This window comes from Tympanuchus pallidicinctus, unplaced genomic scaffold (assembly GCF_026119805.1).
Source record: "Tympanuchus pallidicinctus isolate F22 unplaced genomic scaffold, pur_lepc_1.0 scaffold5, whole genome shotgun sequence".
NCBI lineage: Eukaryota > Metazoa > Chordata > Aves > Galliformes > Phasianidae > Tympanuchus > Tympanuchus pallidicinctus.
The window spans coordinates 6624604-6636992 of record NW_026294769.1 but is presented as its reverse complement, the minus strand read 5'-3'; the positions used below and the strand labels follow the sequence as shown (position 1 = coordinate 6636992).

The window sequence follows — 12389 nt, the reverse complement described above, 5'->3', positions numbered from 1 at the left end:
AATTTCAGCTTCGGTCATCTAGAACCAACAACAACAAAAATTAACATTTTTTTTCATAGCTTCTCAAGTATAAGGTTTACAGGACTGCTGGGTTATATCAGCTTAGATCGTTTTATTTGCCCCTTTACTTCTGTGGGGTTCATTTTTTAGAATGTAAAAATGTGTTTGCCACTTTTTCCCGTTATTTCTGCATTCTCTGTGTCCTTGCATTATTCACACTTTAAGGATCTACCTATGTGGAAACACTGTCCATAGTTCTGCACCGATTTCACCATGGCATCTTTCCTTCTGCCCCTACTTATCTGCTGTCGTAGTGTTTTATTGTTTTGTAAGAAGAATGTGTTCTGTCACATTCATGAATTGCAGATCAGTTTCTTATGAACTGGCAGGACTGATAGCAGTAGTTTCTCTTCTCAGTAGTCTATAATTCTACTTCTTTCTTATTGTTTGTAATTTATGTTTCTACCTTACCTGTTTCTTTCTCCAGATAGCTAGGAAAGCTGCCTGGAATACTAGCTGGCAATTACATTCTGCAGATGATTTCTGTAAATTGGTCTACTTTTCAAACACTTTAAAGCAAATTTATTTTACCTGAGTGGAGATCAACTTAAGAAAAGGAAGAAGAAAAGTATGCAACATTTACATGGCTGAATATACACACTCCAGATTAGATAGCATAAGTGCCATTTATATATTCTAGCTAGCATTCATTGGCTTTATTCCTGAGAATTATATTTTAACATTTGTATTCTTTCAAAGAATATTTTTCTAGCTAATCTATATATATTTTAAATCTAGTTGTTGTCTTCATGTTTGATGTGCATTTAGTAATCTCATTTTTCCTCTCTTTTAGTTTCAACATGATAATGTATGACAAGTAGGATTTTAAACTTAAATTAGTCTGATAAATCTGAGAAAGGTTAGACAAAAGTGAGCAACTCAGGAAATCTCATTATTTATAATGCTGCTCTGTGTTTTGTCCTAATCTGAAAGTTACTGCGTTACAAACTAATACAATCATCACTTTATAGATCACTGAAATGTAGCCACAGAACAACGGAATAAAATTGGGAGAAATTACTATAGTCAATTGTAATCAATTGAAATTATAATGGTATTTCCAATAATCACTGTGACCAATACACATGTTGAATACTTTTGGATTTTTGGAAGGTAAAATAAAGAAGAATTCTGTTTTAAGTCAATTCAAAAGCTGTAAACTCATTAACACAATTCATCAAAGATTTACATTCTGTAGTGACTGTACCTTTGGTCCTTAAAAATTGCTAGAACTTTTTCTTGGTTTTCAGAATGGCAACTTCTGAATAATTTTGCAACAGTTTCAGAGCTGTGAATGTCTCATTCTTTTATAAAGAGACATAGAAATAAATTTCTTACCAAATCTGAATTAGTTTCATGTTCTTAAATGTTCCAATAAAGGAAGACATTTGTTTCCTAACAACTCTTATCTTGCCATATTGTCCAGATGTGTAGTATGATATCTAGTATATTTAGTACAAATTTTGATGCCTTAATATACATTCACAGATACTGCTTTATAGTCATAACTTCAGGAAATTGATAACTGTAAATTATCTACTTTTAAGGACATATATATTTGAAATGCTGTGTGGATATCTATTTTGACGAATCAACATTTTCTTGTACTAATAGAATCACAGAATCATAGAATGGTTTGAGTTGGAAAGGACCTTTAAGGTCACCTACCTCCACCCTTCCAGGTCTAGCTGGAGATACCTCCCTCTAGATCAGGTTGTTTACAGCCCCACCCAGCCTGGCCTTGAATGCTTCCAGGAAGGGAGCATCCACAAGATCACTGGGCAACCTGTTCCAGTGTCTCACCACCCTCACAATAAATAATTTATTCCAAATATCTAGTCTAAATCTACCCTCTTCCAATTTAAAACCATTTCTTCTTGTCCCGTCACTGCATGCCCTTATAAAATGTTCATCCCCACTTTTCTGCAGGCCCCTTTCAGGTACTGGAAGCCCTCAGCAAGGTCTCCCTGGAGCCCTCTCTTCTCTAGGCTGAAAAGCCCCACCTATCTCAACCTGTCCTCAGTATGGGAGGTCCTCCATCCCTCTGATCATCTTTGTAGCCTTCTTCTAAACCTGCTCCAGCAACTCCATGTCCTTGTGTTGGGGGCCCCAGAACTGGATACATTACTTCATGTGGAGCCTCATGAGAACAGAGCAGAGGGGCAGAATCACCTCCCTTGATATGCTGGTCATGCTTCTCTTGATGCAACCCAGGTTATGATTGTCCTTCTGGGCTGCAAGAACACATTGCTGCCTCCTGATAATTCTTTCATCAGTTGACACTGCCAAATTGTTCTCCTCAGGGTTGCTCTCAAGCCATTCTCAGCTCATCCTGTATCTGTGCTTGGGACTGCCCCAATCAATTTGGCCTTGCTGAACTTCATGAGGATGACACGGGCCTCATACATTCATTGTATAATGTAGAAGTGAAAGGAAAACATATTTGGAGACAAATGGTTAATAGTTTATATATAATAGGCTTTAGCAGAAATACAGTACAACTTGTCTAGGGCTGCATAGACTCTCTAGTGTGAGTCAGAATTTATGCTGTCTTACATGTCATTTTCCTGTTGATCAAAGGACTCCACCCTCACCAATCTTGAGTGAAACTCTCAGCTATGTATGAGACAGATGTTCCCATCCCACGGCGCTCAGCAGTTTTCATGAATGACCCATGGCAAAAATGACAGCTATCAGAATACAAACAGTTTGACGGTCATCAGAAGCACATGCTTATTATGTCAGTGCCTAGATTTGTTGACACTGCTGTTGGGAGTGGTTGTATCTTGCACAGGTTTGCTACTTGCCCAGACACCAATTACTGTGAGGCAATATATATTCCAGGAATACTGCAAATGATACACAGAGAGGTAAATCTGTGATGATTTAAGCCCTGCATAATGCTATGGTGCCACAATCTGAACTCACCCAGGAACTTGCCTGAAAGAGAGTTAAGCTCTTGATTGACACACAGATGTACGATGTGCTGAAGAACTTTATTGTTGAATGTACACTGTAAGAAAGTTACACCCAGGGGAGACGAAAACCTTCTGAAGGTAGTTTTGTGTCAATATCTTTGTCTCCCTGACTTCTTGCCTTACGAATACAAAAATACCGAAAACTCCATTCAGATACAGGCAGGAGGGAAGCAGTACATCAGCATATTCATAGAAAAAGTAAAACTGAAAATCAAAAAACAAACAAAAAAACTATGGGATGCAGAAGAAAAAGATGAAGGATGTATAATTCAATAGAATCAAAGTATGGCTTGGGTTGGAAGGAACCTTTAAGACCATCTAGTTCCACTCCCTCTTCAGTGAGGAGGTTTGTCACATAGAATCGTAGAATCATAGAATCACGCACCAGATCAGGCTATTGATCACCTGTGCAACCTGTTTCAGTGACTGATCACTCTCTGAGTCAAAAATTTTCTTGTAACATCTAATCTAAATCTTTCCTCTTCTGTTTAAAAAATTTCCTCCTTTCCTATCACTATCAGACCATGTAAATAATTCATCTTCTTATTTTTTATAAGTTCCCTTTAATTACTGGAAAACTGAAAACATTTTTCCCCAGAGTCTTCTCTTCTCCAGGCTGAACAAGCACATTTCCCTCAGCCTTTCTTCATAGGAGAAGTGCTCCATCCCTCTGGCCCTCCATCCTGGCCCTCCTCTGGACTCCCTCCAACAGCACCACTTTTTTCTTGTCCCGAGGGCCCCAGACCTCGACACAGTACTTCATAAGCAGCCTCACAAGGGCAAATGCAGCCCAGGATGTGGTTGGCCTTCTAGACTGCAAGAGCCTACTGCTTTTTGTCCATCAGGACCCCCAAGTCCTCTGTAAGGCTTCTCTCAGTGAGTTCTCTTCCCAGTCTGTAATATATCTGAGATTGCCTTAACCTAAGTTAAGGCATTTTGCATTTTGCCTTGTAGAACCTCATTAGGTTTATGTGGATCCATTTTTTAAGCTTGCTCATGCCTTCGGATGGCATCCTTTCCTTCTGTAATATCTACACACTCAACTTGGTGTCATTTGCAAACTTGCTGAGAGTGCACTTAATTCCAGTATTTATGTCACTTACAAACATAATGAGGAGCATCACTTCCAAGATAGGCCCCTCAGGGACAGCATTTATCATCAACTTCCATTTGGACATAGAGCTACTGACTGTAACTGTTTGCAGCTGTCCAGCCAACAGACACATCCTGTATCATTAGTCATTCTTAGCAGTATATAAATAATTAGTAAAAAACATCACTTATACCCTTTTAATAAAAGTAACCTATTAAAATAGGTCTGATTTTGTACCAGATCTGCAAGTTGGTAGCCCTGCCTGTGGCAACGGGTTTGGAACTTGATGTTCCTTGAGGTCCATTCTGACCCAAGCCATTCTATGATTCTGTGATTCTAAATATTACATAATAAATATTGCTCTGGAAAATTCCCTAATGTATTTTATATTACACCATTGTTTTACAATGGAATATCAGAAATTGAAATGAAACAGTTGTCAAAGGGAAGCTGGAAAATTAGGTATTAATAATAGATGGATGGTGTGAACAAATATTTCTTCTGAAAACTTCTAAGGGCAACATTGCTGAGGAGAGATCTCAGAGCTATCTGAAAATTAGGAGAGGAAAAGCCATAAGAAGTTTTAATGTCTAGATAGCTTTTTTCTCTTCCCTCCTCCCCTCCTTTTCTACTCTTACTTCAAGTGATAGAATTCATAATTCCCATTATTAGAAAATTGGCATTAATTTTTTTTTTCCTTCTTTGAAATAGAGACACTACCTTTGATTTGACAGCTTGTTTTTTTATACTGTCCTTTCATTACATTCTATTCAGCCTGTGCTAAGCAGGCACAGGTTGGAAAGGATTGTTGCTCCCTGATGTGTGGCAGAGGGTGCAGAGTGAAGGAGGTCAAGTGTTGGGTGTTCTTTCTGAAACTGAGGCAGGATGACTCTATGCCCACCTTGGTGCTTGCTATCCATATGTTCTACATGTCTGGGACAGCACACTCCAACTAATAATCTGCTGAACTCACCAAGTATTTGATCATTTCTCTGCATAGGGGGAACTCAGTTTCTTCCTTGCCCACCGCAGTGCATAGCCATATCAAAGCTGATGGAGACAGAGGGTCATGTAGGCTGTACTGTCCCAGCTGTGTCCACAGATGGGCCAGGTACAGTCCAGTGTCACATCCACGGCTATGCGGTGGACTAGGGAGAGCTGAGGTCAGGAAGTTGCTCCCTTTACTGGCATTGCAGAGGAGAGGAGATGTCACAAACCGCAAAAGAGGCACCCATTTTCATCTGAAGATTTCTCCTAAGACTTTGCTCTCATGCTGTTTTCTTTTTGTGTCAGTGGTGCCTATTCTTGATGGAGCTGTGCCCAAGAGACTGACAGCAGCTTGGATTCTGTGCTGACACAAATGCTGGTGCACATCCACACGTTCCTCATGCTTGCAGGACTTGCCTGGAATGTAGGGCTGGGGCTTTTTAAGCTGGCCTAGACAGTCAGTGTTTTTTTAAAAAGGTGCCAGATGGATTATTCACATGTATAACTAGAAAAAAAATCATAGCTAGAGATTTACATAGATAGATTTGATCTAATAGAACTGAAATCATGTTTCAATTTAGTCTGTTTGGTCCAAATCTGAAAACCTCCTGCAAGGGAAGCATATTGTAGACACAGATGTGCAATTGGCAGATACTCATTCTGAAGCAAAGCTGTAATTTGGAGAGTTTGTAACATTTCTGGTTTTTTTTCCTGAAACTGATCGATGATCAGTTTTGTATTCATAATTTTGTATTCAAGTTCCATGTGGTTTACTTTATCAAAAGTGAGTTAAAGCATACAGGTAACAGATTTATGGTTTTTTTCTGTATATTTGTCCACCATTTTGTCACCTGTCAGTCACTGATATGAAGTACTTTTGCGTTTTTCACAGGTATTGCTCATATATATTGTTTCAAATGACTTGGTAATATTGCTAGATTTTTTCACCTCACTGTTCAGCTTCTTCTCAAGATTGCTGATGACCAAGTTAAAATCACAGAATCAAGTACAAACCTGCAAGAGATGAGAGATTCTTCCAGTAATCTTCCTCCACCCTGCAAACTAACCATTTCAGCAACTTGTTTACTCTAAATCAGAAATGTCTTTACCTAGTTAAATCCCCTTTTCCACAGTCATCTTCACCTCTTTTAGGTGCACACAAATTCTATTTTTCAGACAGTTTTAACTAGTTAACTTGCTGCAGATCTTGAGTTACTGGCCAGCCCTAGGATTCCCCTACAGCCCTCCAAAATAACTGGTACTGTGTTAGGCATGTGTCAGTCCTCTGTCTCCACACTGTGTCTGAGGGAGAGGTCTGTGATTCACTGTTTCATCCACAAATTTCCCTGGAGCCCAAATGTAAACACCATTCAGTCTTGTAGATTTTACTTTACTATTCATTTTGCCTATAGCTTTTCTTCTCTCCTGTAGTCTCCTTTCCTCTGTGCTCCTTTCACTATTTCATTCATTTCCTTTTGCTACATACACCTAAGAAGGCTTATTTCTCATGATTGAAAATATATTTATTAATTTATTTATTTTAAATATCTGTACCTTGTTTTCTCTTTCTTTGGCCTTGCCATTTTGTGTATTTATATATAACTTAGTCGATCAGAGATTATCATTCCTTCTATTTTTCACATTTCAACACGGCTTAAGGTTTTTAATGAATCTCCCTTTCTAATGAAAGGCAGTTGAATTCTGTCAGATCCTTCCTGACAGGCTGCATTCTTTTACTTGGAGATGCCATATGATAGTTTAAATACTCCCTACTGGGAATGATTAATCTCTTTAACCTTTGTTTAACAACTTTTCTAATTTATGTGGATTCTTTCCTTAAAAATCAATCATCAGTAGACCTTTTGATTTGGTAGCTTCAGGATTTTGTAATCTAAGTGTCTTATGTTTATTCATGACACAGTGACTCCTAACGATATAATCTGAACCAATTTTAGCACACTGGTTTGGGACAAACCTGTCATAATGTCTAGATATGACATAGATATAGACACAGATATGATATTCATCCAGACTACCACTTGACATTGCCCTTACTTTAGTAAGATTTCTCCCTCTCATCTTAACAGTCTTCTTTTTCAAAAACTTCAATAAGTTTTAAGATTTACAAAAAAGCCAACAATTTTTTGGAATATTTGCGACTTCAATTTCATTCAACATGAATACATTACCTATGAATTTTCAAACTGAATGTACAGAGCTGCAGTCAGACATTGAACTCAAAGACAGAATGTACTACTCTACTGGATTTTTGTAATAGCTCTCTTAACCAGAGAAATATATGCCTTTCTTTACTATCACGCCTTATTCATATTATCACTTTTTGGCTATTCCTACATTTGTGAACAACCCTTTTCAAGGAAAAAGTACAGGAAGAGTGAAATTACATTAAAAATCTCTAATGAACATTTTGAGTATTAACTAGTAATTGCAATCACTTCCATCAAACCAAGTTTCAAAGAAAAAAGAGCAAATATCCCACCAGTTCTATTTTTTTGATGGACTCTTTAAAAAATAATAATGAAAAATATTTTAAAAATATTTTGTTACTTCTATAATTAACTAAGTTTTAGTTCCTCTTCAGCGAGTGTGGCCCAGGGAAGCTCCAAGGTTGGACACCTATGGACTAGATGATCTTGAAGGTCTTTTCCATAATGATTCCATGAGTCTTTGATTCTATAATGAGCAGCTTGGCTTACTTCAAATCCAATATTCTATCAACATTTACCAGGATCTATACACTGATTATAATGGCAGAACTCTGCCCAGTTTACCTATGACTTCATGACTTGCATAGTTGGACCTAATGCCAACCTCAACAATTCTGTGATTCTGTAATTCACATCTTTCTGCTTTCATAGTATGTATGCTTGCATACATTTCCAAAAGGTGAGTCGTGACTATTAATCAAAAAGTGATACAATATACAACTATTAAGTTTCCTTAATTAAAATTATTCTTCTGTTATGTGTTTCTCACTTAAGTAAATCTGTGTTTCAAGTGCTTGACTTTTTCAGCTATTTTCAAAGTATTCTAAGGATCCTTACATTTCCAGACAGTGAAATGACCATACGTACTAGAAGATTCTCCCAGACGTTTTTTTAACAAAATATCATTCAGATCTACATGTTAGTACTTGCTTACTCTAATCCAAAGATGATATATTCATTTTGTTTGTCCTAAAACACATTTTGAAATTTGTATGCATGACAGTGAACATTTGTCTTATTGAACAATTAATGCACAAGACAGTATTCTTACATCTGTGTATGGATAGGAATTGTCCATTATAAAATATTTAACATATTTAGTAAATCAGCTTTCCCATCCTTTTTTGCATGTTTTTGTTTATTTCTTAGATTTCTTTTTGTTCAGTCAAAAAATAGCTTTTATTTTTGCTATTACACATCAGTCCAACTTTCAATAGCAGTAAGACTAGAATGATGTTATTTAAACAAAACTAAACACTTGGAAAAAGTAGTGTATGTTTTGTGTAGTTTTACAGGGATTGTCCACAGTGGCTTAAGTCTTACGCTTCCATTATAACAAAACCAGACTAGTTTCCTAATTTAGGTACCTGCAAAGCTTCCAGCACCCCTACCTCCCTTAACCTTCCTTGTGAGGTACAAATATGATATTGACAAAATCTGCTATAATCCTATTCAAGCGTTAATAAATTTATTGGTGTTGCAGAGTGAATGCTTTTCTTTTTTACTCTTCCAGCTGTGTTTTTATTCATTCTCTCATTCCAGATGAATAATCTTTCAGCTCTTCTCTCTGTGAAGTTTACAGGAAATTTACAACTCTCAAAGGGTGACTGTTAGAACAACATCAGATACCCTACTAATAATTCTTTTTTCCTTCTTTCTGTCTTTCATGTTACGCAGTTTGTACCTGAGTTGGCAATATATATGTTATTCTTATTTCATCACTTTCTCCAGGACCCAGATTTTACTCCTAAATGGAGAAAATGAAGTCGATATCGGGCATTGCACTGGCAGACATAGCCTTTCTGGAGCTTCGTGTACCCACTGTGCTTCAGCAGAGAGCTGTAAACTCCACCAACAAATTATTAATAGCATGTGTATTCTCTGGTTTATAATTACAAGAATAAAGCAGAGTTGATATTTCATGTCATCTTCACAGGCTTTTCCATGCTTATTATTTTTTGGTATTTGATCGCAAGGATAGCTACTTTTGTAGGAGAACAACACACAAGATTCTGATAGAATTTCATATGAAAATAGTAATTCACTGTAGATATAAGAAACATTTTAAAAATCATTTTCCTCCTCTCTTCTTCTGAAGCAAAAGATCTTGGCCATCTATGAAGTCAGGGAGCCCCAGAAGAGAAAGTGCCCGTGTTAAGATGACATTCAGCATCATTTAGTGCTGTGGCATACTTTTAATTGATTTGAGTTAATAAGCTCTAGCAGGTGGATAAAAAGTTCTGTTTCAAGATCTCTATTCTACAACACTCTCAGGCTTCTTATTAAAGAATGATCAAAGCTGCTCAGTCTAGCCATGACCAGCACCATATTCTGGGCAAGCCTGACACTATTCTAACCTGTTGACTTGTCAATCACATGTAGTGGCATCATCTTAGACTCAGTCTTCCTCACATTTTCACATATCTATGTATTGAGTTCCTCTTTCCTCCCCAAAGCTCCTCCCGAGGGGACCACAATTTTTCATTATTTATTGCGTTCTGAATTAGATTTGTTAAGCTGTTAATCATGTATCCCAAAGCTGATTTTTTTTTTTTTAACCTTCTCCATACAGAAAGCCAATTAGTGTGTATTAATCTGGATTACTGTCATATTGTGTTCACCTGTCCCCAAATAGGTTTCAAGAGTGTGAAGTTGCAAACATTAATATGGAATTTTATCTGTATTTTATGATTTCTCAACATATACTAGATAAATCTTGTCAGTTATCTCTCTCTGTCTCTGTCTGTCTCTCTCTATATATATCTACATTCCAGATCTCATGTATCTGAGCAATCTTTTCAGGTAAGCTTTACTCCACACACACACTCTGAGGAATGTGAATTGCTGGTTTTGGAATGAGGAGAGATTTTTCTTCCAGTTCAGACTGGCTGAGATATTGGGTTTATTTTCATGTTCCACTGACAGAAGTTGTCCAAGACAAGCATCTTACCCTAACTTTCACAAAATGCTTCCTTTCATTCTTGGACTATCAGACAAGAATGCCCTCCCGTTTTTCCCTATCCTTTCCACAGATCTGGGACTAAAACAACCTCCAGAAATCTCTTTTATTTGAGACACAGTAATCTATACTATTTAGATTAGGGAAAGAACTGGAAATTTTTCATATGTCTGAAAAACATTTAGCCAGAGGACATATGGCAGAAAGTTGCCAGAACCTTAGGATAGGAAATATTGGACTGTAATTCAGAACGGTATGCTAAATGCAAATAAGCTTATTTGCTTATCCAACTGAAAATAGTTAATTCAAAAAAAGAAAGGCTATTGCAGATATGACAGCTCCTCTGATGGTAGACTACAGGAAATAACCATAGTAAAAATCAATTTGGCAAGGCCATACAACCCAAAACTACATTGCTTGTTTAATTTTTTTTATTATTACTGAAGTCTTCTCCCTTGACTATACTGTCACTTAAAATATCACTGTAATATAGGAAACTAATATGGCTTTTCTATTCCACTGATTGTTCTCTGCACAAGTGTAAATGATGTCACTAGATGGACAGCAGATCAATAGGTCAGAACTCACAGATATAAAAAATTCCACTAGGTTTCAAAGTAAATACATCAAGACTTTCAACTGTGTTTTTAAAAAACTGCCCATTTACTTTTTACAAGTTGTCTTAAAGAGCTAGAAAACAGTTACTTACCTTGCAATCTATTCTGCTGTGGCAGTTTTACTGTCTTCATTTTGGCATGTGATGCAAAGGGTACATATTTTCAGCCCGGGCAGGTTAAGATATAAGAATTATAAGCTCACAGCAGCCATTCATCAAAAAGAAAATCTCACCTCCAAGATCTTTTAAGAAAAACAGAACATTAGGATGCCATTGGAGCAAATGGCAAATACACACAGGATATAATTTTTTTTTTATTGTTATATATATATTTTAAAGAATAAACAAGTTATCATGAAAAATTTCTTAAGTCTAGGATCTCATCTTGTATTTGCACTCAACAGTAGATTCATTCAGAAACTGAAGTTATGAGAAATAAGAATACATAAGATGCCTCTACAACTGGGCAAGCCAGTGTAATGACAGATAATAACAGCTGGCTTCAGATGCCATGGAATCATCTGGGTTGGAAGGAACTGTTAAAGGCCATATAGCCCAGCTCCTCCCCAATGAACAGGAATTGCCTACAGCTAGATCAAGTTGCTCAGAGCCCTGCCCAGCCTGACCTTGAATGTCTCCTGGGATGGGGCATCCACTGCCTCTCTGGGCTAAGCAGTGCCTCACCACCCTTATCATAAAAAAATGTTTCCTTGTAGTCAGTCTAAATCTCCCCTCTTTCAGTTTGAAACCATTTCCTCTTGTCATATTATGGCAGAACCTGCTAAAGAGTTTGTCCCATCTGTCAGGTCAGCTGAGCTGTATTGTATCGATTTGTAGATTTTGCCCAGAGAGGTTCATTATGGTACAATAAGGCTTCTTCCCCAGTGTAAAATAACATTGTTTAATATTCCATCTTGCTGTCTGTTACATGAGAGAAATGATATAGACATTGAATCCTACATTATTCTGGAGTACAATTGCAATGCTAGTGAATGAAAGAATAGTCCATTATAAAATCAGTGAGTACAAATGGTCAACACTATTTTAGCTACATTGAGAACATGATTAGTGAAATAATCCTTTTTCAATATATGTATATTTTTATTTCTCTCCACTACTGTCTTTCTTCACAGCTTATCTTTGCCATTCCTGACAATAAAAAGACAAAAGAAAACAACCTCAGGCATGGACAGCTTCTACTGATGGCAGTAGGAGTATCTTGATAAGCATAATGAACAGGACCTGGTGCTTTTGCAGCTTATGGACATACTACTTGATACAACTGAGAGAAAATTCAATTTTCATTACTCAATATTTAATCAAAAATTAGTTCAAGGTTAAGCTGCACTAACATAAATTCTGCAGTTGGTCTGAGGGGACCCGAACTGTGATGTTCATGACAGTGATGCATCGCCTCAGTTTAGTTTGGAACTCACAGTAGCGGTTTCTGTTCTGACAAAAACACTAG

General features: G+C 37.0%; 1 long non-coding RNA gene across 1 annotated transcript; it reads right to left on the bottom strand.

Annotated features, from left to right (window-relative positions):
* Positions 1-5254: 5254 nt before the first annotated feature.
* LOC128091033 (uncharacterized) lies at positions 5255-11161 on the bottom strand. Its single transcript, XR_008211194.1, has 3 exons — positions 11015-11161; positions 6067-6132; positions 5255-5568 (listed from the first exon to the last, which is right to left on the bottom strand). It is a non-coding gene; the product is annotated as an uncharacterized LOC128091033 (long non-coding RNA).
* Positions 11162-12389: the final 1228 nt, after the last annotated feature.